Source organism: Felis catus, chromosome X, assembly GCF_018350175.1.
Source record: "Felis catus isolate Fca126 chromosome X, F.catus_Fca126_mat1.0, whole genome shotgun sequence".
NCBI lineage: Eukaryota > Metazoa > Chordata > Mammalia > Carnivora > Felidae > Felis > Felis catus.
Genome location: NC_058386.1, coordinates 4,024,005 through 4,049,838, shown reverse-complemented (window position 1 = coordinate 4,049,838; position 25,834 = coordinate 4,024,005). Strand labels below are relative to the sequence as shown.

Sequence of the window (25,834 nt, the reverse complement as noted above, 5' to 3'; positions counted from 1 at the left end):
ACCATCAGGGGTCCGAAAGGCAACACACATTTCCAAAAGCCATCACTCTGCTTGTGAGACACCACCGGAAGGCTGTTGGCGTCTTACTCTTTTGAAGTCACAAAAATAAAGAAAATCACATGTAAATTAAGGAGATATTTGCAAGGTATCCAAAAATGCAGAGAGGCCAACTCTATTATTGCAAAATAATAAGAGACAAAAAAAAAACATGTTTGCTTTGACACTTGTCATTCTGTCACTGACACCCTTTTTGAAAGGGGTGTCTTCAGTCACGGTGTGAACTTCCCAAAGTGTCAATCACATTTAAAACCGTGACAAGAGACCCTGTGTTTAATCTCCCCATCCTGCTGGGAATGACCTCCAGTTCATTTCAACCACACTCGGTTTTTTTCTTGTCTCAAAAGACACTGGCTCTTCCTTGACCCAGAGGGTTTCCATCTGCTATCCCACTCCCCTCCTTTCTCCTTTTCCATCCAGTGGACCGGCATGCACCTCTTCCTCACGGCTACAACCAATGCACCAATTTTCTGAAGCCGTGCAAGCTTCCTCTGGAGGATTAGTGACTTGGCACTGGCTTCACAGAGCCTGGACTGCCTGTGATCAAGGCAGTGCGTGTGGCTACGTGTTTACTTCCTCTACCAGACTTCGAGCATCTCGCGAGCATGCTATTTCCCTTCGTGCCCTCAGCTCCTGGCACATGATGGAGGCTTTTCAACGGTTCATTAAAACAAAACAAAAATAAATGAAATATGTTGAAATAAATGAAATGAAATGAAATCATGCATACAGAAATGTATTAGGCATTCTGGGAATTGCAAGAACCCCCAACTTCATGTTAGATTTATGACAAGTGACGATGTTATGCTGGTCCATGGCTATGTGGATTCTGTTGTGATGCTCCCTCCACTAGGAGTCAATATGATGAAGAGTGGGGTCCAGCACAGTGGATCAACCTCAACACTATTGACATTGAGGTTGGATCATTCTTGTTTGTGGGAGCTGCCCTGTGCATTGTGGGCCATTGAGCAGCATCCCTGGTCTCCACCCACCAGGTGCCAATGGTAACATCCTCCCTGTGTTGTGATAACCTAAAAGGTCTCCAGACATTGTCGAGTGCCCTCTGGGCAGACGAACTCACCCCAAGGTAGAGAATTGCCAGACTGACCTATAGGATCTTTTTTTTTTTTTTTTTTTAGCTTTCTTGTTTCTTAAGAAGGGAGTCATTAAGAGAAAGAGGAACATCATTTATTGTGGAAATACTAAAGTATCTCCAGTTTCTTTTTGGACATTGTTGAAGCCAAATAAAACTCATCTTTCCCCTCTAAGGAGAAAGAAAGGAAAAAGATGAAGCTGGGACAGTTCTAGTGGAACCGTTTCCAACCAAAGGAGCCTTACGTGGGGTGCAGATTCAGAACACGGACACCCATCAAGGAAAGGCATGGTTTGGGGTGAACAACTATGAAGTGCAGTCATTCGTTTGCTCTTTTCCTTAAAACCTGGCCACTGCGTGCGTGTCTCCTTGTGGATGACCCCATGCGTGCTGGAGGGCTTGGGTCCCTTCTTCTCCATGTCTGCATCCAATTGCCAGACACACAACAGCACTGGGACATGAACTGAGCTGGCATTGTTGTCAGTCTCACAAGCCAAATTCCGTCTCACTTGAATCGAAGCTGTTACTAACAGACAACCACAAAATCTTTTTCTCCGAAATCACACACATGCTTACTACTCTTGACCTGCTGGTTTATGATGAATTACTTCCTTGTAGCTGCTTAGGTAATTGCATCGTTAGTAGTCAGTCAGCAATAGGAAAAGGGAACGAAATGGTTGAGTTTTGTCTCCACTTCTACTAAGAAACTACCTCATTATACTTAAACATTTCTGGGCGCCTAGGTGGCTCAGTCAGTTAGGCATCTGACTTCAGCTCAGGTCATGATCTCACGGTCCCTGAGTTTGAGCCCAGCATTGAGCTCTGTGCTGACAGCTCAGAGCCTGGAGTCTGCTTCCGATTCCGTGTCTCCCTCTCTCTCTGCCCCTCCCCTGCTTGTGCTCTGTCTCTCTGTCTCTCTGTCTCTCTGTCTCTCTCTCAAAAGTAAATACATGTTAAAAAAAAAGAATATACTCAAATTTTTCAAATTATTTCAAGGAGAAAGAGCAAAGATCGTTGGAGTAATCTGGGTTCTACAGAGAAACAGGCAATAGAATACATATATAGTATGTCAAGGAATACATGATGTCATAGTCATATAGGTACATGTTACATAGATATTCACGTACACAGGGTGTGGAGATCTCAGAACCTATGATTTCTTCTTTGGAAGTTTCCATATGATTTATGCACCTACACGATGTTCTCCGCTTACCTTCTACTTAATAACACCTTTAAAAGTGCTTAAGTACACACACACACACACACACACACACACACACACATCTGAAAAGTAAAATAATTGAAATCGAAAGGGTATATTATAAATTCCTGGAAGATAAATGCCATGTTCTAATTCGACATGTGTATATTTTTTTCCTTTTGAAAAAACTTATAAATAAATGTGCTATACATGAAATATCAAGAAGTAGTCATTATTGGAGCACCTGGGTGGCTTAGTTGGTTAAGTGACTCTTGATTTCAGCTCAGGTCATTATCTCACTCACCCAGGTCATTGTTCCCACTGCATCAGGCTCTGCACTGACAGTGTGGAGACTGCTTGGGGATCTCTTCCTCACTCTCTGCCCCTCACTCAAAATAAACAAATAAAGATTTTTAAAAAAGAAGTATTCATTATTGATTACAATTCAGGATATACCACTGAGAGAATCATAGAATCAAAATATCAACTCACGATACAGTAGTGATAATTCCCTTCCAATTAATTGGCATGTATTTTAATATAAAAATAGGATTAATGTAAATCTGCCTAACAAAATTCCAAAATCCCAATTATTTCCCATTTATGGCATGAGAAAAATTTGTCTCCAAATGTTACCGTCCCTTCCCTTATACTCATCGAGTGTGTTTTGAATTAGTGGAGGTTTGTATGCCAGCCTTTTTAAATATTGCAAATTTATCTGAAGAAATGACAGGCATGTGAGGATATTTTATTGAAACTTTACAAAATATTCAGTTCAATTCATTTGAAAACATCAGGGGGGATAAAAACCGAAAGCATTAGAAATATTTCTATCTCTGAGCCATCATATCCTAGGAAGCCAAAATTTGTTGTAATTCAATATTCCTATGAGTAATTACTTTTATTCTTGGATTAGAAACAATTCTATTTTCAGTGGAGTCTTGACTTTATTTTGTTCTTCTTTAGGGAAATCATTTCCATTGATGACGAATAGGTTGCCTTTATGTGTTACCTTCACTTGGACACATCCCACTGGAAGTCCTGGCTTTCAAAGGATCATTTCAGGCCATCGGTAACGGATTATGAACCGTAGTCCATGAAGGAGCAGGCTTGTTGGGAGACGGTAAGTCGAACCAGTTTGTAGAGTGTATCGGGAGTGACACAGAGCTTTTCATCACTGGCCTCCTAACTGGGGTGTGTCCTCCCCTTACGTTCTCTCCAGGGGAAAACTTCTTTGGCCACCCAGGGTCTTTGTGGTTACATATAAATTTTAGGGTTGTTTTTCCTATTTCTGTAAAGAATGCCATTGGCATTTCGATTGCGATTGTTTTGAGTCTGTAGATCACTGTGGACTGTGTGGAATGTAACCATATTAATTATTGTGGTTCATGAACAGGAGTATCTTTCCGTTTATCTGTCATCTTTCATTTCCTTCACCAATATTTTATAATTTCCAACGCACAAACTTTCACCTCTTTGGTTAATTTATTCCTAAGGATGTCAGTGTTTTTGTTGCTTTTTCTAATGAGATGGTCTTCTTAATTTCCTTTTTGGATAGTTTATCACTTGTATGTAGAAATGCCACTGATTTTTGTGTGCTGATTGTGCGTCCTGCAACTTTACTGGCTTTATCAGTTCTAAGAGTTTTTTTGTTGGGGAGTCTTTAGGGTTTTCCCCCTATATGACCATGTCATCTGCAAACAGATGATTTTACTTCCTCCTTTCCAATTTCGGTGCCTTTTATCCTCTTTTCTTGTATACTTGCTCTGGCTAGGACTTCTGGTCGAATAGACTTCTAGTCTAGTCTAGCTATGTCGAATAGACGTGGCTACGGTACGCATTTTTGCCTTATACTGGATCTTACAGGAAACACTTTGTTTTTCATTGTTGAGTGTGATGTTTGCTGTGGGTTTTCGTAGATCATCACATTTATTGTGGTCACTGAATCACTGGAGTAGATAAAACATTCTCTTTTTGCTTAACAAAACAAAGCAAAGCAAAACAAAACACAGATAGAGAAGGCACCTGGATGACTCAGTTGGTTAAGCATCTGAGTCTCGATTTTGGCTCAGGTCACGATCTCACAGTTTGGGGAAGGTAGTCCCGCGTCGGGCTCTGCACTGACAGTGTGGAGCCTGCTTGGGATTCTCTTTCTCCCTTTCTCTCTGCCCTCCTGGGGATTGCTTTAACTTTTGTACATGTATTCGTCTCTTTCTCCAATGTGTCTCCTCTCCCTCTGCCTAGAAATCATGTCCTGGGGTGGGGTTGCAGTCACTCTGGAATAGAATCTATCCTTACTTCTACTGTGTTTTGACACACATTTTAAAAGGCTTCTCCACCCCTGACATTGCAGAGAATTTTGTTTTTCTTACTCTCACTGGAAATATTCTCATTTTGATTGCATATTTGAAGAGTGTACGTAGATGAGTAAATGTAATTTATTTCCAATTTATATCCTTTTTCAGAATATAAATGTCAAGAATGGTCAAAATCACACACATTACATTATAAACACCACACTGCTAAACCGTGCATGCCCGTGCACACACCCACGTGCCAGAGAGAGGATGGTACATTTGTGTTATTTATAGGTCGCTGAAAAATATAATTTCGTTATTTTTCAAGCTAAATGCCAATATTCAAAATTTCCAAGGCCCGCCTCATTTTATCTTATGCCATAATAAAGTCAAAGAAAAGAATTCACTTTTGAGTTCCAGTTACCTTGGAATCGCCCTAACCATTTCAGGTACCTCTTTAATTTGCTCTCAGACTCTGAAAAGTACATCGAACTTCCATTTGCCTGCTGCTCTATGATCATCCTGTTTCAAAGCACTCCCCAAACACGCCCAGGCAAATATTCTGTATGATTTCCACGTGAGCCAAAGGGAAAGCCGGCACGGCTGAATGCGGCTTTATTTGGCACAAGCGGATAAGAAAACAGATTTCATTCTCTGACTGCAACCAGTCGTTATCAAAGAGAGAATTTAATTTCACGTCCATGTTTTTGACCACAGCTACGTGTGTCGTCCGTAAGAAACCCGACAGGTTTTAGGTAACACACACAGCTGGGTGTGCGAAGCATTTCTGAAATCTACATGAGATTGCGCCATGGAGACATGGAACGTCCTGCCATCATTCTTTACCACGGACCCAGAGGGAACACACAGGAAACTTTTCAGGGATTCTCTGGAAGTTTCTGCCCTCTCCGGTTACCTAGATATTCGGTCTAGGCTCTGTGGCTCCCAGGATGGAGCTCTGGAAGCAAATTGGTGTCACTGTCTGGGAACAGGACCCTCATGCATGTTTGGAAGCCAGTGTTTCATCTTTATGTTTCTTAGGAAAATGCACATTTCCGAATTGCCAGTCTCTTTAATCAACCACTTGAAGGTTATAGGTTTGATGCATCGAAGAAGCAAAATGATGTTCCTTTTCTACAAGGGTCACATTTTCCGTAAAGTGGCTTCGTGTTTTCAGTTTAAAATGCCTTAACGCAAGTTTGCATGGGCCTCGACAGGAGGGCTTGTTAAACCTGGACGGCTGGGCGCCCCTCTCAAGTTTGTGGTTCAGTAGATCTGGGGTGGGGCCCCCAAATCTGCATTTCTAACAGATTCCCAGGTGGGGCCCATGCTGATGGTCCGCATACCACACACACAGAGAACCATTCTTCTGCAAGGTAATTCTCACATTTTAGCCAAATAATTATATTCAACAGACCAAATAATTCTATATTTTGGGCTCCAGATTCATAATGATTCATTCCATTAAGACATTCTCCTTTTAAAAAATTCACTGCTTAATTATCCACATCTTGGCATTTTATAATATTTTCACTCTGGCTCTGATAGCTGTGATTTTCAGAAAACAATAAAATCCATGCAGGCATTGTGCCTGATGATGTTCCCATCACACCCATTACTTATTAGACTTTATTTCTCCCTTTATTAGAATTGATTTTAAAATCCCTCTTACCTTGTTGGAAAATGAACTGGTAAGATCTAGCAACACATCCATATTGGAGCCACCTGTAAAGCTTAATCACTCACAGAAGGCTCTTACTAGCTGTGGCTTGCCAGTAGGTCACCTTTCACCTGTGTTTAGGAGCCACAGGGTCACGCAGGGTGGCCAGGAGGCAGCCCGCCTCTCTTCCGTGGTGAAATTTCAGGTGTGCGGAGAAGGGCTCAGACTTCCGGGCAAAAATCTCGCCCACAGGCCCGGTGGTGGCTCCATTTCCACTCTTGCTTTGTTTAGCAACTCTTTCACTAAATAACTAGAACTAACAGAGTGTATGTATTCCCCAAACCGGTGACACATGGAGGAAAAAGCGTTGAGCATACTACAAGATGGTATTCATTTCCTAGGGCCGCTGTAGCAAAGGATTGCAAACTGGGGACAACTTACTGTCTCTCAGTTCTGGAGCCCCCAAGTTTGAGATCCAGGTTGGGCAGGGCGGCTCCGCTCCCCCCAACGTTTGGGGGCGGGGGTCCTTCCTGCTTCTCCCAACTTCTGGGGGCTCCAGGGATCCCTTGGCCTGTGGCCTCATCCCTCCCATCTCTGCCTCTCTCTTCCTGTGGCTTCTCCTGTGTCTGTTTCTCTTCTTCTGTCGTTTATAAGGACACTTATTGGGTGTCGTGTCCATCCTCGTCCAGGATGATCTCCCTGGTTCCTGGCGCTGAGCTCCTAACACCTTTGGAATTTCCAGATGGGAGAATAGGAGACTAGAACATCTTTTGTTATTCATAAAAAGCCCCTCCCCCATTGGCCACACCTGAGTGTTTGCTAATAGGGTGCCCCTTGGGCTCGGAGGCTGGTTGCCAGGGAAACCAACCCCAAGATCTGGGGGTTGGACTTTCAGCCCCAGGCCATACCTCCAGGAAGAAGACAGGGGTTGGAAATTGAATCAATCACCAGTGCCCAAGGATTTAATCAATTGTGCCTAATGAAACCTCTGTAAAAACCCCTACGTGAAGGGGTTGAGGGGCTTCCAGGTTGCTGAAGGCACCCACATCTCTGGAGGGTGCTGCACCCCAAACTTCTGGAGACAGAAGTCGTTGTGATCGAGCTCCTCCCGGAAGTCAGCCGTCTGTATCCTTCACGATAAACGGATAATAGTAAGTACAGCGTTTCCTTGAGTTTTCTGAGTGCTCCTAGTATAGCAACAAAACTGAGGACTAGGTCATGGGAACCCCTGATGTGTAGCCAAGTCGGACAGAACGGTGGGTACCCTGGGGACCCGCTACTTGTGATTGGCGTCCAGACTGGGCAGCCTTGTGGGACTGAACCCTTCCCCTGTGGGGTCCGCCCGAACTCGCAGTACTGACAGAATTAAACGGTATTAAATGGTAGGACACCTCGTTGGGGTCTGCAGAGAATTGCTCGATGTGAAAAACACACATTTGGTGTCAGGAGTGTTGAGCAGAGAAACTGTTTTCCCTTCAACAATCAAACATCTTTTTTCTCCTTTAGAGCAAACACCTCCTCCTGGCTGACCTCTCTGGCTGTTGGCCTTTTCCCCTGTAAGCCATTCTCGTCTTTATAGTCAGAGAGAATCCTCTGAAACACAAATGAGATAATGTCTGTGTCCTACTTAAAACCCTCAGCGGTTTTCTGTGGCTGTGACAAAAAAAGATGTCTTCACCTGTCCTGCGGAGCTGGAAGGTGCAGCTGGCGTGATCCGTGGTCAGGGATCTAGTAAACACATTTTGGGGGTTGATGCAAATGCTTTTCCACCAAGCATACCTCTAGGTATCATCTGCTTTGTATTCTAGGACTTCCGTAGCTTTGAAAATTATTTTTTAGTACTTATACCTGACATAGAAGAAAGATACTAAAATAATTTGTCAACTAATCAATGCATTCGACCGTCTGAGACTCGATCCTTCTGTTTTCGCAAGGGAGGCCATCCTAACCTCTTGAAATAAATTCACTTTTGCCTTCCTATTTCCAATATTTCTATCTCTTCCTCTTCTTCTTCCTTTCTTCTGCAGAATTTCCAATAATCCCATCTATTATAGGAGTCCTCGTTTCATGCCTGGTATAATAAGCCTACCTCAGTTTTGCTCTCCAATATATTGGCTCGGAGGGACAGATCAGTGATCCTCACCATATCAAAGATGTATTCAAGACCAAACAGAGCTCAGACCTAACCAACAAAGAACGCCCTCTTGATAGAATTCACGATGGGAGTGACAACTCCCATCACACGATGGGAGTGTGATGTAGAAATTTGTGGAGTGTGTGCGCACGATTTCCTGATTAGGCTCGCAGACAGCTCTAAAGGCTGCTATTCCGTGTGTATCACTCTCTTCGAAAACGGTGTCTTCCTCTGTCTCTGCCCCTCCCCTGCTTGAGCTCTGTCTCTCTCAAAAGTCAAGAAATAAGCCCTTTCATTATTCAAAGAGGTACGTTGTATGGAACTCTACGCAAGATTATTTGAACGTCAGACGCACTGAGGTCTACATGAGGTGAACGTACTTCTTCAAGGAGTAGGCACAATGCAAAAGGTCCAGATTCTCTAGTGCCCTTTTCTTTACCTTCCGTCTGTTGGTAAGTAACCTGGCTCACACTTGTCTCCTATCACAGTCCCCAGTTACCCCAGCTGGAAATAATCTCTCCATCTTCTGAAAGCCTTGCATAGTATCTTTGTCCATTTGGTTATTTGGTAATTGTCCTTGATTTTTTTTTTTTAATCGGCATACAGTTGATGCAGTATCACGTTAGTCTGAGATGTACAACGTCGTGATTTGAGAAGTCCATGCGTCACACTATGCTCACCGCAAGGGTAGCTCTTAAAATACCGTTGACCGTATTCCCTATGCTGTGCCTTTCAACCCCATTAATTGTCCTTGATTTTAACATGTTCACAGTGGTGGTCGGTGCTTCAGCATGTGATGAGTCAGGGGCCACACACATTCCGTCCATAGCAGGCAGATAGGATATGAATACAGTGCTTAGGAAGTCAAAATGAGCTAGGTCTATGCTGCACAAACTCGACTGATTGGCCTCTTGCCTCTCCTAATCTCACGCGATCAAACTCCGTATACCCAAAGAGATTTTGATATCTGCGTGAGCTCTTTTCTCCTGGTAGTAACCCCAGCTGTTTTCACTGGTGGCAGAATCTGTGACCTAAGTCATGCATAGGATTTCCCAGGGCCTCAGTACCTTGAATATGCTAATTACCCCCAAATATGGGAATGAATTGAATGAATTCTTCTTTAGAAACTGTTTTGACCTACTCATTTGTTTTCTTTCTTTTTAGTGACACACTTTTCATGTGGGCAAATGGAGGTTCTTACCTGGTCAAACTACTACTTGTAGCTAACAGTTAAGTTATTAATGTAGGTATTCAAGAACTAGGTATTGTGTCCAATACATCTTAAAAAAATTTTTTTCTGGGTTCCTGGGTGGCTCAGTCGGTTAAACGTCCTACCTCCGCTCAGGTCATGATCTTGCAGTTCATGAGTTTGAGCCCCACATCAGGTTCTCTGCTGTCAGCAGAGCCCGTTTCAGATCTACTGTCCCCCTCACTCTGTCCCTTCTCTGTTCCCGCTTGCGCTGTCTCAGAAATAAATGCTTAAACTTGATCCTTTAAAACTAGTTCTGCCTTTTTTGCCAACTGTCCAAATCTTCTGTTTCGGCCAGTCTGGTTCCCTTCTCACATGGCGGTGGAATGTCTCTTGGCATCTCCTCAAAGCCAGAGAGCCTCATCCCATGGGCATAGGTGGGTTTTGGAGGCATCTGTGAACGTGACCTACCGTATTTGCTTTTTACGTGTTTCAATTTTCTTCTTCTCATTTAATAACCTGATAAAGAGAGAAGTAGATCAAATGTTGTTATGAAGGAAATGTTCCCTGCAAACCAGTTCCAGTACGGTGAGGGATAGGTATTCTGTCTCGGTCAGCCAGGACAGAATGCTCTGTTTGAGTCACCGTTAGTCTGTCAGAGCCTGGGGCTGACGGACTTGTCAACCAGGTCCGGATCTTAGTCTGTGGGAAGCCTGAGGTTAAGTGAGCCTCAAGTACCAGCATTGGTGACTCTATGAGGCCACTGAGAACTCGGGTGTCCCTCCTCCTTCCTCTGATACGATCTTTGTCATTACTCGGTCTTCAGCTCTATGGCAAGATTTCCATGCAGTTCCAGGTGTGGTATCAGGATAGAGCGCGAGAGCCATAGAGAGTGGAGGCCAAGAGCCCATGTCTTCTTGTGCGTCCCTACCTGTCAGGGGGACTCTTCCCAAGAGCCTCGCGGAAGACCCCCATCTTAATAGAAAGGGCAGATCACCTGCCTGTCCTGGGCCGGACACTAGTGAGATTAAGGGGATTGCCTCACTGTTGAATCAGATACTCCTCAACGAGCTGAGGAGACCATCAACCATTCCATGGCCATTGGGCAGCAGGGCGGTGAAGGGCGCTGATGATAAACATAGGAACAAAGTCACACACGTAATGGGAAGTATAAATTCATCCTGAGAGGCAACTGCCCTGTGTTCCAAGGCAAATGTCTGCAACGGTTTGTTTGGTTTTGCTTTTGTTGCTGATAGACTAAAGTTTCTGATGGTGCAAGATTATGAATGCCTACCTTTGTTTACATCAAATTGAGCAGAAGTTAGAAAGGGTCAGGAAGAAAAAAGCATGATAAAGCTTATGCATTCTTTGAATTCTATTTTCCTCCACGAGCAAGATGGAATTCAAAAACAACGGTGCTTTTCACACAGCAACGTCCTCCTCAGAGGAAGAATGGAAATAACAAAGCAGAAATAACACCCGATGACTTCCCATCCTGAAAATGCATCGGACGTTGTAATTATCTCATAAAAGACACAGACTCAAGATTTGAAAAGTCTTCACACACAGGATCCTTGGTGATGCAGAGCTTGTCAAAAACGGTCCATTTGATTTCAGGATAAATAAAAGAAGGCATTATGAATTCAAGTGAAGAGTCTCAGGGCATTCCTGGTTTCTCCAATCCAAACCTACCAGTGTTTGAAATGTAAACTTGGACTTTGGAATCCATTTGCATCATAGGGCTAGGAAGAAGAAGCTTGTTCCACACACCAACTGAACAAAATATCTTAGGTTATTACAGGGGAGTGATCTCTTCCAGTAGATTTTAGTGATATTTTTAAATCTGTCACAACTTACAGGGCCACTCTGACTTAATCACCAGGGCACACATAAATCTGGTTTTCAAAAACGACCCCCACCCCTAGTAAATTTCTTTCTTTCTTTCTTTTCTTTCTTTCTTTTCTTTCTTTCTTTTCTTTCTTTTCTTTCTTTCTTTTCTTTCTTTCTTTTCTTTCTTTCTTTTCTTTCTTTCTTTTCTTTCTTTCTTTTCTTCCTTTCTTTTCTTCCTTTCTTTTCTTCCTTTCTTTTCTTCCTTTCTTTTCTTCCTTTCTTTTCTTCCTTTCTTTTCTTCCTTTCTTTTCTTCCTTTCTTTTCTTCCTTTCTTTTCTTCCTTTCTTTTCTTCCTTTCTTTTCTTCCTTTCTTTTCTTCCTTTCTTTTCTTCCTTTCTTTTCTTCCTTTCTTTTCTTCCTTTCTTTTCTTCCTTTCTTTTCTTCCTTTCTTTTCTTCCTTTCTTTTCTTCCTTTCTTTTCTTCCTTTCTTTTCTTCCTTTCTTTTCTTCCTTTCTTTTCTTCCTTTCTTTTCTTCCTTTCTTTTCTTCCTTTCTTTTCTTCCTTTCTTTTCTTCCTTTCTTTTCTTCCTTTCTTTTCTTCCTTTCTTTTCTTCCTTTCTTTTCTTCCTTTCTTTTCTTCCTTTCTTTTCTTCCTTTCTTTTCTTCCTTTCTTTTCTTTCTTTCTTTTCTTTTCTTTCTTTTCTTTTCTTTCTTTCTTCTTTTTTTATACATTTTGTTTATTTGAGAGCGAGTGAGCAAGAGAGAGAGAGAGCAAATCCCAAACAGGCTTGCAGCATAAGCACAGAGTCCAATGTGGGGCTGGGACCCACACAGTATGAGATCATGACCTGAATCTAAATCAACAGTCTGATGCCCAACTGACTGAGCCACCCAGGCGCCCCTCCCCTCGTAAATATCTTTGATTTCACCCACCCAGGGACAAAGACCCTCCTTCTGGCGAAATAGTGATTTAAAGTACCATGATTCAATAGTGAATTAAATTACCAGAACTTGGATGGAGAGCTTCTTTGGAAGTTTTAATGGAATGGGCGAGAGTTCCATTTTTGTTCCTGTTTTATGTACATGTTAAATTCCCTCCAGGAACCCCTGCTTTCTCGATACCTCCTCAGTCAATTCTTCCAATTTCTTCAATTCACATCTGGCCTCCATGTACAATGGATTTATGACCTGTCCTGTAATTGTGGTCTCCTGTCTGTGGAGGTGTCTTGTCTTGTTCTAGGAAGCCTCCGTAAGGAAGGGCCTGTTTCTTTTCCTGGAATCTAAGAAGCTTGATTGTGTGACACCCCACTATTCCATGGTTCTCTGAGAGGAAACTTTGCCAATTCAACCACTGGCATGTTTTCCCATCACTTACTTTATACTCCTCGATACAGCTTTTTAAAAAATGGATTGGGGCGCCTGGGTGGCGCAGTCGGTTAAGCGTCCGACTTCAGCCAGGTCACCATCTCGCGGTCCGTGAGTTCGAGCCCCGCGTCGGGCTCTGGGCTGATGGCTCAGAGCCTGGAGCCTGTTTCCGATTCTGTGTCTCCCTCTCTCTCTGCCCCTCCCCCGTTCATGCTCTGTCTCTCTCTGTCCCCAAAAAAATAAACGTTAAAAAAAATAAAATAAAATAAAAAAATAAAAAATGGATTATGCCACCGTTACATACACATAAAATGGAAAATAGGTACAAAATGAAGAAAGGGGTCCCTAAAACTCTGTATGCTTTTTACATGTTGCTGTTGGCATCCTCCAACATGGGTAGAAATCACCCGTGTCGCTAGCATATTGCTAACATACAATCCTCTGCTTTGCGTTCAGAATTTACGTGGAAACGGACAAACTGAAACATCCAAGTCTTCCACATGCAGCTAGAATTCTCACAAGTGGATACACTTATATATGCATCACCTTGAGCAAAAAGTTGACCATCACCAGCAGATTCTCCCAACCATGACTTTCTACCCCACAGATGACTTTAGGGTCCTTTTAATGTTTATAAAGTAGGGGCACTTGGCTGGCTCAGTCGGTAGGGCACCTGACTCTTGATCTCAGGGTTGTGCGTTAGAGCCCCATCTTGGGTGTAGAGATTACTCAAAAATAAAATATCAAAAAAATGTATAAAAACAGAATTCTAGAATATTGATTCTTTTGCCTCTGGCATCTTGTGTTTACCGTTACATTTGGGAGATTCAATAGTGCTGTTATATGGAGTGGTGGTCCATTCACTTTTATTGCTGTGTGGTGTTCTATTGTATAAAAATACTATCATCTGTTGATCACTGCTGGGCATTTGATGTTTTCCAGTTTGGGCTCTTATAAACCATGCTGGTGAGCACAGTTTTGCCTAGATACCTCAAAGTGAAATTGGTGGGTTTGAGTGCCTGAGTATGTTTAACTATAATACACAGTGATGTATGCTTTTCAAAGAGCTGGCATGAATTTCTACTCCTACCCACAGCATGGGCATTCTCCTAATGTTCTATATCTGGGCTATTTAATATGGTAGCCACCAGTCACCTGTGGTCCCTTAAATTTAATGACTGTTAAATAAAGGCAAACATTTCATTCCTTGGGTCTAGTGTGGTCAAATTTCAAGGATTCAGTGGCGTTATGGCAGCTAGTGGCTACCATATTGGACAGCACGGAGTAGAACCTTTTCATGAGCACAAATCGTTCCGTTGGAAAACACCATTTCGTATCCTTACCATCCTGTATTGTTACTCTCTCTAAATGTATATATCCAGATGACTGTGAGTGAGATCACTTTGTGATGTTAACTTGCCTTTACTTGGTTGCTAATATGTTTGGAAAACTTGTCATATTTCCTAGCCATTTAGACATTTTTTTCCTAAAGTGCCTATTAAAGTCCCTGGCTTCTATTTTTTAGATGGTTATCGGTCTTTCTATACATATATTTTTCCCTGATGGAGTTGAAACAGTCCATTATATTTTCTCCTCTATCAGGCTTTTGTGTGCATGTTGCAAATATCACCTCCCACATGTGGTTTTTCCTTTTACTCACTGAACAGTGACCAGTGTTGAACAGAGGTGGTTTGTTAATAAGGCAGCAAATTTTATAATCTTCCAGGTTCATGCTTTTTGTGCACTGTTTATAAAAGCTTTGCCTACCTCAAGGACGTGGGTGTTTGTTTCTTGAGATGGATACATTAATGGCTATTGTACAAAAAAGAATGCTATTCCATGCGAATTAGAAAGGTAGATAAAGTTGGAGCTCTGCCAAAAAGACGTCTGCTAACAGGTCACTTTAATAGAATCCATAAGGTTCTAGAAAGAACAGGTCACTTTAATAGAATCCATAAGGTTCTAGAAAGAATATAATAGTACAAATATTTTATTTCTATTCTAAACCTAAGCTTAACATGAATACCTATAGCATCTGTTAAAGTGTAAATGTCCTCCTATACTATACCTCTGCGTTTTTTCAAGTTTGTTTGTTTATTTAAGTTATTTCTAAACCCAATCTGGGGCTCAAACTCATGACCCCAAGATGACTGAGGGGGCCAGATGCCCCTATACCTCTGCATTTTTTTACAATCAAAATTACTGACCTTTGTTTGTAAGTCAATTCTAATCTCTTTGAAATTATTGATGGGTACAAGAGACCAAAATATTTATCAGGATATATTCTGATGCTGTGTTTTAATATCCACAACGCAAGTTAGACATTTGGTAAAATATCAACGTTAGCACACTGGCCACTAGATAACTACATCCTACCTCAAACTAAATGAATACATCCTCACATAAATTTCAGATCAATGAAATATGTATTTCAACAGGAAAAGTTATATACAACGTAGACAAATATTGGCAGAACTCTGGGTCGTAGAAAGACTTTGTAAGCTTAATTCTAAATACAGAAATCAGGAAGGAAGGTACCTGTCTGGACCTGTCCAGTTCTGCCACTGACCTCTCCTTCCTCCCACTGATGGACACCAGTCATCCTTCATAGAGTAGCTCAAATATCATCCCTTGCCTACCTACACCCCCTTAATAGATTGGATCTCCCTGGGAACCACTGAGCTTATAACCTCCAATACACCTTCATAATGCTAGCCAAAATTGATAGCTGTGTATTTACTTCTGTGGCCTTTTAAAATTAATATCTTTCTTTCCTCAAATACATTAAGGCCCCCAGGAGAGACCAGGTATATTTTACTCACCATTAATACCCAAACATTATTGTCTCTTTCCTATAGATGGAACTCAAAACTATTTTTTATTTATTTTTTTAAATTTTACAGGCAGTGCAATGGAGGGGGGGAGCAGCAGCGAGAGGGGAAGAGAGAGGGGGGAGAATCTCAAGCAGGATCTATGCTCAGTGCAGAGCCAAACATGGGATTTGATCCCATGACCCTGGGGTCATGACCTGAGCTGAAATCAAAAGTTTGATGCTCAACTGACTGAGCGCCCCCGGGCACCTCTCAAAAATATTTTTAAATGATAAAAATACTTACATATTTTACTATACAAATAAAAATTTTTCTTATAAAAAGGAAATGTACATGAAAAATATGTAGAAAATAGTTTTAACACCTATGGCCTCTATATCAAGTATAATACAAAAGCTCTTAAAATTGATAGGAAGAAAAGTAAAATCATGACAAAGATTGAAACTATTTACAAAAGCTTTCAGAGCCCATAAACATGAAAGAAAAGTTTAAATTCATTTAAACAAAAATGGCTTATATTTAAATACTGCCTGGAGTTTTCCTTGATGTTGGTGAAAATAATAATAGAAAATATGGGCACGGACATCTGGCAAAGAATACTCTGGGACACTTTGAATAAAGTTGTATAACCTTTATATTTCCATTTGGAAATATAAGATGCCTTTTAAAATGTCTTACATTTGTCTCTGCAAGCATAGTTTTAGGAATTTAACCCAAAGAAAAATAGCACAATGGGGGAAATATATAATCCTGAGGAAATGTACAATACCAGAATAGTGGCACAAACACACTTGCCTATGACAGATATTGGTTAATTATGACATCCGTGGAACAGAATACTCTAGCTGATTCTATATCAGGAATAATCAAACCTATTCTGTAGGGACTGGAAAAGAACAGAATCGTAAATAAGATTTGTGGCCCCTCCCCCGTTCATGCTCTGTCTCTGTCTGTCCCAAAAATAAATAAAAACGTTGAAATAAGATTTGCAGTTCTTCTCTCTAGTGTGCTAGAAAAATGGCTGGAATTTTGTTTTTGAAAATTGGTTATTCAGAAATTTTCTAATTTTTCTCCAACAGTTAAGTCATACAATTAGGTCACAGTTAAGTCCGTCCCTTTATTATTCAGATTTGTTTCAAATATTTTGCCCAATATTTTTAAATGAAGTTAGAATATAGAGTATAATGATATTTATTCATGATACAAAATATATTTATTTATATTTATAACCTATAATAACTTATAGCATAATATAACATTGTACATTATATAATATACATTATTATAACATTTATAGAATATGCATTATATATAACATACAATGTATATTATGTTATATAGTATATAATAGGTGATTATGTAAGATATTATATAACGTAGTAACATTTTTATAATATAATTACATATCTCTATAGTATCTGTATCTATGGTATGATATAGGTACATATAATAGAAATACAGTTTATATACATCTTGAAAGACAGAAACAAAATAGAATATGAAAATCTTGCTTTGAAATGTAGGGTCATGGAGAATCAGTTTTAACATTTTTTTTTAATTTGATTAATGGTAGGCATTGAAAAGTATAAATTGTTACATTTCTACCCTTTTTGTTTACTGGTATAGAGGAATAAACAGAAATAACAGTCATTCAAATCGTAGAAATAACTGTATTTCCAGTTAATTTTCCCAGTGACTTGAATGAATCTCACAATGAGATAACACATGTGAAATGGTTTTGAGAATTGTAAACAATAGGAAAAACGTGAGTGTTTATTTAGAATGATCTTGCCCTGCCAAATTCATTCATGCTGTTCCCCACAATCCACTTTACTAGAAATCATTCCAAATAACTTCTAGAAATTGAAACACTTCTTCTACTGCGTTAGGAGAAAATAGAAGTAGGGAAATTATTTCCCTAAGCACACATGCTGAGTGCCAGAACTGATTAATAGAGGAGCCCAGAACCAGCAAAATGAGACGTCTTGTGGGATGAGAGAATCAGCAAGCTTACCAGTATTAAGCATTTGATTAAACGAAATACTTTGCGACCACTGAGCAAACCACAACTTTCTTCTCAATACCTGTCTTTTTAATGTGTTCTAAAATACTTTTGTTTTTCATGAATGCCAGGGAAGTCTAGTGTAGACGGTAGAATATGAAGTCACAGAGTGAATTTATTTAAATTCGGAATTGATTTTTTTTTTTTGTAACTTGAATCTACTTGTCCGTAAAATGAAACCCTTGAAAACACAATGAATTATGTCGTGGAAATTTTTAGGTAAAAATAATTTATCAGCGGCCATAACTAGGATAAATTCCCTACCTCCTTCATTTTTCTACAGACCTCTAAAAAGTCCTAAAGACCTGTTGGGTCTGCAGCAAACTTAACTCACAAAAATATATGGGTATGGCCGCGAATAGACACTCCCCTCCCTTCCCCCATGAATTGATATGTCGAGCAATCAAAATGTTATTCATAATGAACACCTTAAAAAGAACTTACTACTTCTAATTCAGCTATGCTGTGTGGTGTTTTCTTTAACAAAATGTTTAAATGTTTATTTATTTTTTTGAGAGAGCATGCAAGGGCGTGGGAGAGGGGCAGAGGGAGATAGAATCCCAAGGAGGCCCCATGCCCAGTGTGGAGCCTGATGCAGGGCTCAATCCCACAACTCTGGGATCATGACAGGAGCTGAAATCGAGAATCAGACACTTGGGGTGCCCGGTCATGATCTTATGGTTCATGAGTTCGAGTCCTGTGTCAGACTCCGTGCTGACAGCTCAGAGCCTGGAGCCTGCTTTGGATTCTGTGTGTGTGTCTCTCTCTCTGCCTCACCCCCAGTTGCACTCTTTCTCTCTCTGTCTCCAAAACAAAAATAAAACATTAAAAAAAAAAAAGAGAGACAGAGACAGAATCACTCACCTGGAGCAATCAAGGCACCCTCACCCATGTTTGCTTAATAGAGGAAAATCCATGTGTACATGGAGACTTCTCCAGAATACCCCATCATCTTGTCGGATCATCCCTTGGTTTATGGGTTAGCTGGCCCCCATGATCCACAAATTGAAGTCTATGTAGAAGAATGGCATGGGAAACATGCCTGATATTCCTTTATGTTTTTTGATTCCCCAATAGCCTGAGGTGTCTTACCATGTCATGTTAAAACTGCTGCATCGGAAGAGATGCCCCAGCCACATACAAATACTTTACTCCTCCCATGTGCCCAGTGGCAGCCTGTGCTTCTGCTAAATCAATCTGCGGTAACACAAAAGACAACTTCCTATTAAGACTAGAGCCTTGAACAAGGAAATTGGACCCCGTTTCTCTCCTCTGAGTTACATACTCATAAGTAAGGCTGCTTTCCAAGGAGAAGGCATGAAACCATGCAAGTAGAAAGGACAATAATAACTACTTTCCAGTTGAGAGATTATAAAGATCAAAAGCCTCTCAAAATCTTCAAAAACTCATCCAGTAAAAACATCTAAGAGATCCAGTAGTTCTAGGTTGCTTACATAGTCCTGTTTCCCAACAAATTTTCCATCCCTAAGTCTAACCATAGACAGTTTGGCCCAGATAGACATGGGGTGGTCTGAGGACGGAATAACATGGGGAAAGAGAAACCTCTCTTCTGCCCGTGACACTAAGAAGGGGCTTCACTCTATGACCTCCCGTATTTTTTGGTTGCATTTTCTACTGACTCACCCTTTTCCCCATTGGGCACCGTGTTTCCCATTTTCCTAATGGTTTGGGGCATTCTTCTGCACGTCTTCTTCCTTTTAGTTGATTGGTGACCATGAGGAGTTCTTCACCTTGGAATGCTCAGCTGCTGGGGCTAGAGCCGGACAAAACATGCTAAAACAGGACCCAGTATAGGACCAAAAGTAGAACACTACAGCCACGGTTTAAGTGCATGACGCAGAGCTGGCCTATCAAAGTGTGGAAGACAGAACGTGTGAACGATGGAACCAGGATGCCTATGTGCACAGTGTAGTGAACAGCATAGCGTGGTGGATTTGGGGGACATGGGAATAGTTTGGAAAGGGCTAGAACATATACTGAGTATTGGGCGCTGTGAAAGTTATGTGGAAGTCACCATGGAGTCATCAGAGACCATTACGAGTGATCCCAGGAAGATGCACTTGAGATAATTTTACTCATCTGGTCACAATGGCAGAAGCTTTCCGATCCTTTGTAGCCGCCATATTTTTTTTTGGTCACTAGGTGATTCCTTTCTCTTAGTGTGCTCTTCCTCTCTTTTACCATCTGCCTTTGGATCTTGCCTCCAAAGACCCCTTCTCCGTGAAACTTCCAAGGCTGTCCCTCCTCCCATTCCCCCTACCCCCACCAAACACATCATACCTACTTTCTGGGCTCTATTTCAGTTTATCCTTAAGACTTTTATGTACACTCTTTTGTACATATGTTTTTCTTTTTTCTTTTCCTTTCTGGTCTATCTCCCTCAACGAGGTAGGTGAGCTAGGATCTATGCACAGTGGATGTTGCTGCCCTGACGTTCGAGCTCAACCTGGTAAACAGTGCGTGTAGGGTCTGCTCTCTCAGACTTGATGAAACGGTTCTGCATAGGTTTTGTAACATGGATCACTCTTGTTTTCCATTTTAAAAAGGAATAGTTTGGGGGCGCCTGGGTAGCTCAGTCAGTTAAGCATCCGACTTGGGGTCAGGTCATGATCTTGTGGCTCACGAGTTCAAGCCCTGCATTGGGCTCTGTGCTGACAGCTCAGAGCCTAGAGCCTGCTTCAGATTCTGTGTCTCCCTCTCTCTCTGACCCTTCCCCATTCGTTCTCTCTCTCTCTCTCTCTCTCTCTCTCTCTCTCATAAATAAATGTTAAAAATTTAAAATAGTAGTTTCACTGCAAAATCTTTTTGAAAATAAAAGAGTAAAAAGGATAAATTTAGTCTCTTTGATATACTTGCTTCTCAAAGATGAACACTGTCCATTTTTTGGCAAATGTGTAAATTATTTAATACAGTGTCCATTGTACATGAATTAGGTGATATACACATTTTATGAAATGTTTACAAATTTAGGATCTTGTATATATAATTGTGCATTCTGCTTTAAAAATGCTGTGTTTTTGAAAATTTACAGTGTGATATATATTTTTATCTGAATTTTAATGGCTGAATGTTACCAGAAAATCTATTCAACTATCTTAATTTTGTTGAGGATCTATGCTTTTTTGTGATTTTTTTAAAAACTATTAATAACCTTGTAGCGAACATCCTTGTGCATTCATCTTTATGTAAATCTCATTTCTTTAGGATAAATTCCAAATAATGGAGTTGTGGTAGGTTTTAAATTGTACTGTTATTTCCCCCTTAATCTATGCAAGACTCAACTCAGCCCTACTAATAACATGGTATTTCATTTTCTCCATATTTTTAGATATGCCTGAGGAATTGAGAGAAAAACTAGTCATTTTCTTTAGAGTATTTTCTTTCATTTTAAAAACTCAAATTCAACATTTATTGAGCTTTCCAAACACTGTAGTGTTTTTATCTGCACTTTTTAAGCATCATTTATGAGTAGACAAGATTTCCAGCTTAAATAATTAGGCATGAGGATGAAATATTTAGAACTCCTCTTGGAAATAAGCATTTATATTTTCATCCATAATGATCAGTATTCACCTTAATTGCTTAATTTTCTAACAAAAAACAATAGTGCTTACATGATGGTTAGGTAACTCAAATTCATCTTAATTACCTTATTCTAGACTATAATAGTGTCAGTTGTTAGGACCTTACATAGAAAAGCCTGTGTCTCTAAGGTGACTCTCTCCTTCCAAACTGGACATCAAGACCCCCTCCCCCCTCCCAAGTATATAATGTCCGGCTATATTTATTCAATATCTGATACCCTTAGAGCTCTGTGCTAAATGCCAAGCATGCTTAATGCTAACATACATCCTAAATATTCATGAAAAACATGTGAGAAATATAAATGAAGTCCATTCAGTAGAACAAACTATGTAAGGAAATGATTTGGAAATTACATACATCAGATCTCAAATGAGAAAGGACAGTTCCTTGGAAATGAGTCTGCATTGCCCTGAAGAAGTGATGAGAACATTGAATGGAGTTGGCATTCCTCAAATACACATTTGCTTATTTAACTTCAAGGAGGAATCAATCTGTTTCAAATGAAGAAAGGGATTTTGTGCCCAGAATGGCAAATGGGCTTATAAGGCTAATTCCGCAGGAAACAAGGGATTTGGAATTTGTGGAGAAGATGCCATTCAAATGAAGATCATAAGCTCTAAGAAGGTGGTGTGGCCAGGCTCCTTTATGCATCCATACCTATTCAGGACCATCCCTGCAACAGTTCAGCATCTGTAAATATTTCTAGTATAAATATTTGAATCACTTTAAAATGATCCCTCGGGGCAAAAAGTCAAGGCTTCACAGAATGTCTTCTAAGGTGAATAATTTAAGTAAATATCCAGTATTCTTGTTAAATATCGTCGAGACTTTGTTTTTCAACCTCTTAAAGAGTAAATGGACAGAAAGCTCATGTTCAATGAATGCAAGACATGGTGATCATTCCCAACCATGAACTCCACCAAAGTCCACCCATGAAGAGAGAAATACAGTTTATCCTCCACCAGAATAAACAGGGTCAGATCTGCAAAGGTATATCCAATCATTAGAAAGAAATGCAGATGGGCAGGTGTAAATCCTTCCTCTTCACAAAGCCTGCCTATAAAGACTATATTGCTTGCTCCTGAATCCTGTTTTCAAGGTTGACCTCTACCTATAAATGTTCCTCCACCTCCTCCCAGGGCACAGGTGCTTTGGGCCGGCTCAGGATACCACTGTGGCGACAAGAATAGAACGAGAAAAGCATTTGAACTTGTGGTTAATGCTGTCCATTTGCATTGCTTTTTCTAGGACTTTGATTCCTAACTCTGTGGACGTTGTTCAACAATGTCAAGAATGGAGTCCTCTCAAGATTATGACGATATACACAGAGAAACCAGGGGATAAGGGGTTTTGCTATCATCTCTGTCTCCCTGAACTCTTGAACCAAAGGAAAGACCTGTTCTGTGGGGCAAAGAATAACAGACAAGAGGGAGTTTCAAGTAACAAAGTGAATCAAAGCTACAGACAGATCCCTTGGGTTTCAATTATTGCCCATTGTCAATGGTCTATTCTCACATAAGCAAAGATCGGAAAACAACCAACAGAATATTGCAGCAAACACAGGTGACATGGAATGAGAAACCTCAGCCAAGGAAAATACCGTAAACTTCACATAAGGAAACAGCAATCTCAGATAATTCTTCATGGTCTACAAATGACTTTTAATATACAATCTCTCAAAGGGCGTGAAGAGAAATGAAATGTCTCAAAATAATACAAAAGAACAGAGGAATGTGTAAACTAAGTTGGAAAAGCTAATGGAAAGAAATGAAAGACAAAAATAAGAATTTAAAAGTTTGGAAAAGCCATTTGGAGTGCCAAAAAATAGCCTTAAACAGACTAAAATATTGCTGGAAGCACAGGAGATAGGTTTAGGGAAGTCACGAAAAATAAAACAAAAGGGTAAACATGTTTACAATGAGTAAAGTGATTGCCATGTGAGAGCTAGGATAAAATGTTTACATCGTTGGCGTTCCTCGAGAGCAGAACAGAAGGAAGATTCATTTCAAAGCTGTGACACAAGAGACATTTCTTGAGATAAAGCAACACTGAAATCTAGTGTCCAAAACTTGTTTTTAGGAAAAGCTGCTGTACCATGAATGTCTTATCAAAACCTAGCCTACTGATGTTGCCAAGTGGGAAAAACAAAGAGATAATCAGAAAAAGAAACCCAATAGAACATGGAAGAAAGACATTTTCAATATCTTCATACAGATGCTCAGTGTCAGAATGTAACAGAACAATGGTTAAAGTCAGAAAGAATACATTCTTCAGAATTTTCCATGGACTGTAAGGACATGTGTGGCAGCAACTGTGACTCACTGAAAACCTTCAACTGCACGATGAGACCCTTGAAACGATGTGAAAAGAATTATGAAGTTGAGAAGTCCTGATCAAAAGGAGGGCTGGTGTGCATGGAATCCCTTCCAAGATAGTTCCAAGATAAAATGGTAGAAGGGATTTTGAAAACCGAGTTGAACTGTTATAAAACTTGCCATTTCCAAAATGACAAGGGAACTGACAAAACTGGAAAGTCCAAGAAGAGAGAAAGTGCTGGAAATGTATTTCTAGCAAGACCTTCATCTTTCATATCAGAGAGTCCATGGATTACCCCTAAAGCAAAACATATATACATTGTAACAAAAATAGAAGACCTCCAATTTTTTAAAGACTTTTCTTTTTTTGACGAGAGGACCTTTTTTGAAGAGCTATCTTCTTGAATATCCATTATTTTTCTAATTTTAACGTTTATTTATTTTTCAGACAGTGAGACCGAGTGCAGGCAGGGGAGGGGCAGAGAAAGGGAGACAGAATTGGAAACAGGCTCCAGGCATCAGCCCAGAGCCTGACACGGGGCTTGAACTCAGGAACCATGAGATCATGACCTGAGCCGAAGTTGAACCCTCACCCAACTAAGCCACCCAGGTGCCCCGAATATGTTATGTTTTCAGCTTAATTCCATTTATTTTCTTTTGATATAAATCATATCTTTAAGAATATGGCACACATCATTTTTAAAAAACAATTCTATGCATTTACTTATTACATTTGCTTCTTTAAATGTTTTCAGAGATGCCCAGGATGATATTGACTAACCATAAACTATGCTTATCTTAGGTGACTTTTGAGGAATCTTCTTTTTGCGATTCTGTATTATCTGAATTTATTATTTAACTAAAATAGTTTCTTGGGGGAAAAACCCGGAAAGTGCATTTGTGAGGGGGGAAAAGGTAATTATTGAAGACCAAATCCAACCACACCTTCACAGTTTGGGTGACCTCTGCCTAAATACCTTCCTAATGAGAATGAAGAGGGTGAATATAGATGTGCTTAAGGTCCTTGCACGCCTCTTCAGACCTTCCTAGACCCTCCTGTTTCGTCACTTTGACAGAAAGAAGCTGTTGGATTTTTTTCCCCCCTCTCTTCTCCATGCAGAATCAGGGACCGTAAAGTCCTATGTTTAGGACATGAAACTGAATCCTTGTGCCCCTTTATCTTAAAAGATACGCTGCTGTAAATTTAACAACACGAATACATGCATGTTGTCTTAGCTTCTCCGAGTTCCAAAGCTCCAAATACCATGTGTTCGTCCAACAGAGATAACGTTGGTTTTAAAAATCATCCTGTCATGACCTGCTTTACTGCCCTGAACACACCTCGTTTGCTCAGTCACACCGAGGTCTGCTTCCTCTTCTGCCTCTCTCTGGGATTCCTGCCATCATTTTGACAATGTCTGTCTTTATTAAGGAAAAACCAAAGCAGTCCATCGTAATTGTCTTGGTTGCATATGGAGAACTATGGCCTAACTCCCAGAAAACAACAGCTTTTGAGATCATCGGCTTAATGAGAGTTGAGTTTTAACCTCTGAGACCAGTCTGATCACAGATGTCACTGATAGGTAACATGACAGAGGTGCTAATGATTACTACAATGGCCACGATATTGCAATACATAAATGTATCAAATTAACATGGTATATACCTTAAATTTGCATGTCAAATACATTTCAATTTAAAAGGGGGAGGGGGAGGAATCCAAAGATCTAAGTAAATAAGGGCAGATCCCTGGGTCCATGAAGTTTGGATTCTTGCCCGCACCACTCAACTAGAAGCCAACTCTTTGTACCAGCCTTACCCTTTGGGAATTAACTTGTTCTCTATCCTGCTTCATACTGCCCATCTCTGGAGGTTGGCATAATGGGAAGCAAAGGGAATCCATTCAAAACCAAGCAGATCTGAATAGGAATCCCCTTCTCTTTCCAAGTACGAATATAGATTCTTAGGAATATTAAATTATATTTTTCTAACTGTTCCTTTTCTCCAATCCTTTCCTATCTCCACCCCATTATTGAAAGAGAATATCACATATTTTGATGGATCTTTTTAATTCACTTGGCTTGCTTTTTTATTGATAGGGAAAATTAACCTGAAATTTATGTATGTTTGTAAGTATTCAGTCCACCTATATGGGTGTTCATCAAGGTAAAATGAATGCCCTATAAATTAATTAA

General features: G+C 40.3%; 1 protein-coding gene across 4 annotated transcripts in view; it reads left to right on the top strand.

Moving 5' to 3' along the window:
- The window catches only part of LOC101082722 (pseudouridine 5'-phosphatase), a 483,897-nt gene extending 480,423 nt beyond the window's left edge, over window positions 1-3,474 (top strand). For all 4 annotated transcript variants that reach the window (XR_006593104.1, XR_002739909.2, XR_006593103.1 and 1 more), the window contains one exon: window positions 3,318-3,474. The gene's annotated coding sequence lies outside the window, so the exon portion shown is untranslated. The remainder of the gene's footprint in view (window positions 1-3,317) is intronic.
- The last annotated feature ends 22,360 nt before the right edge of the window (window positions 3,475-25,834 follow it).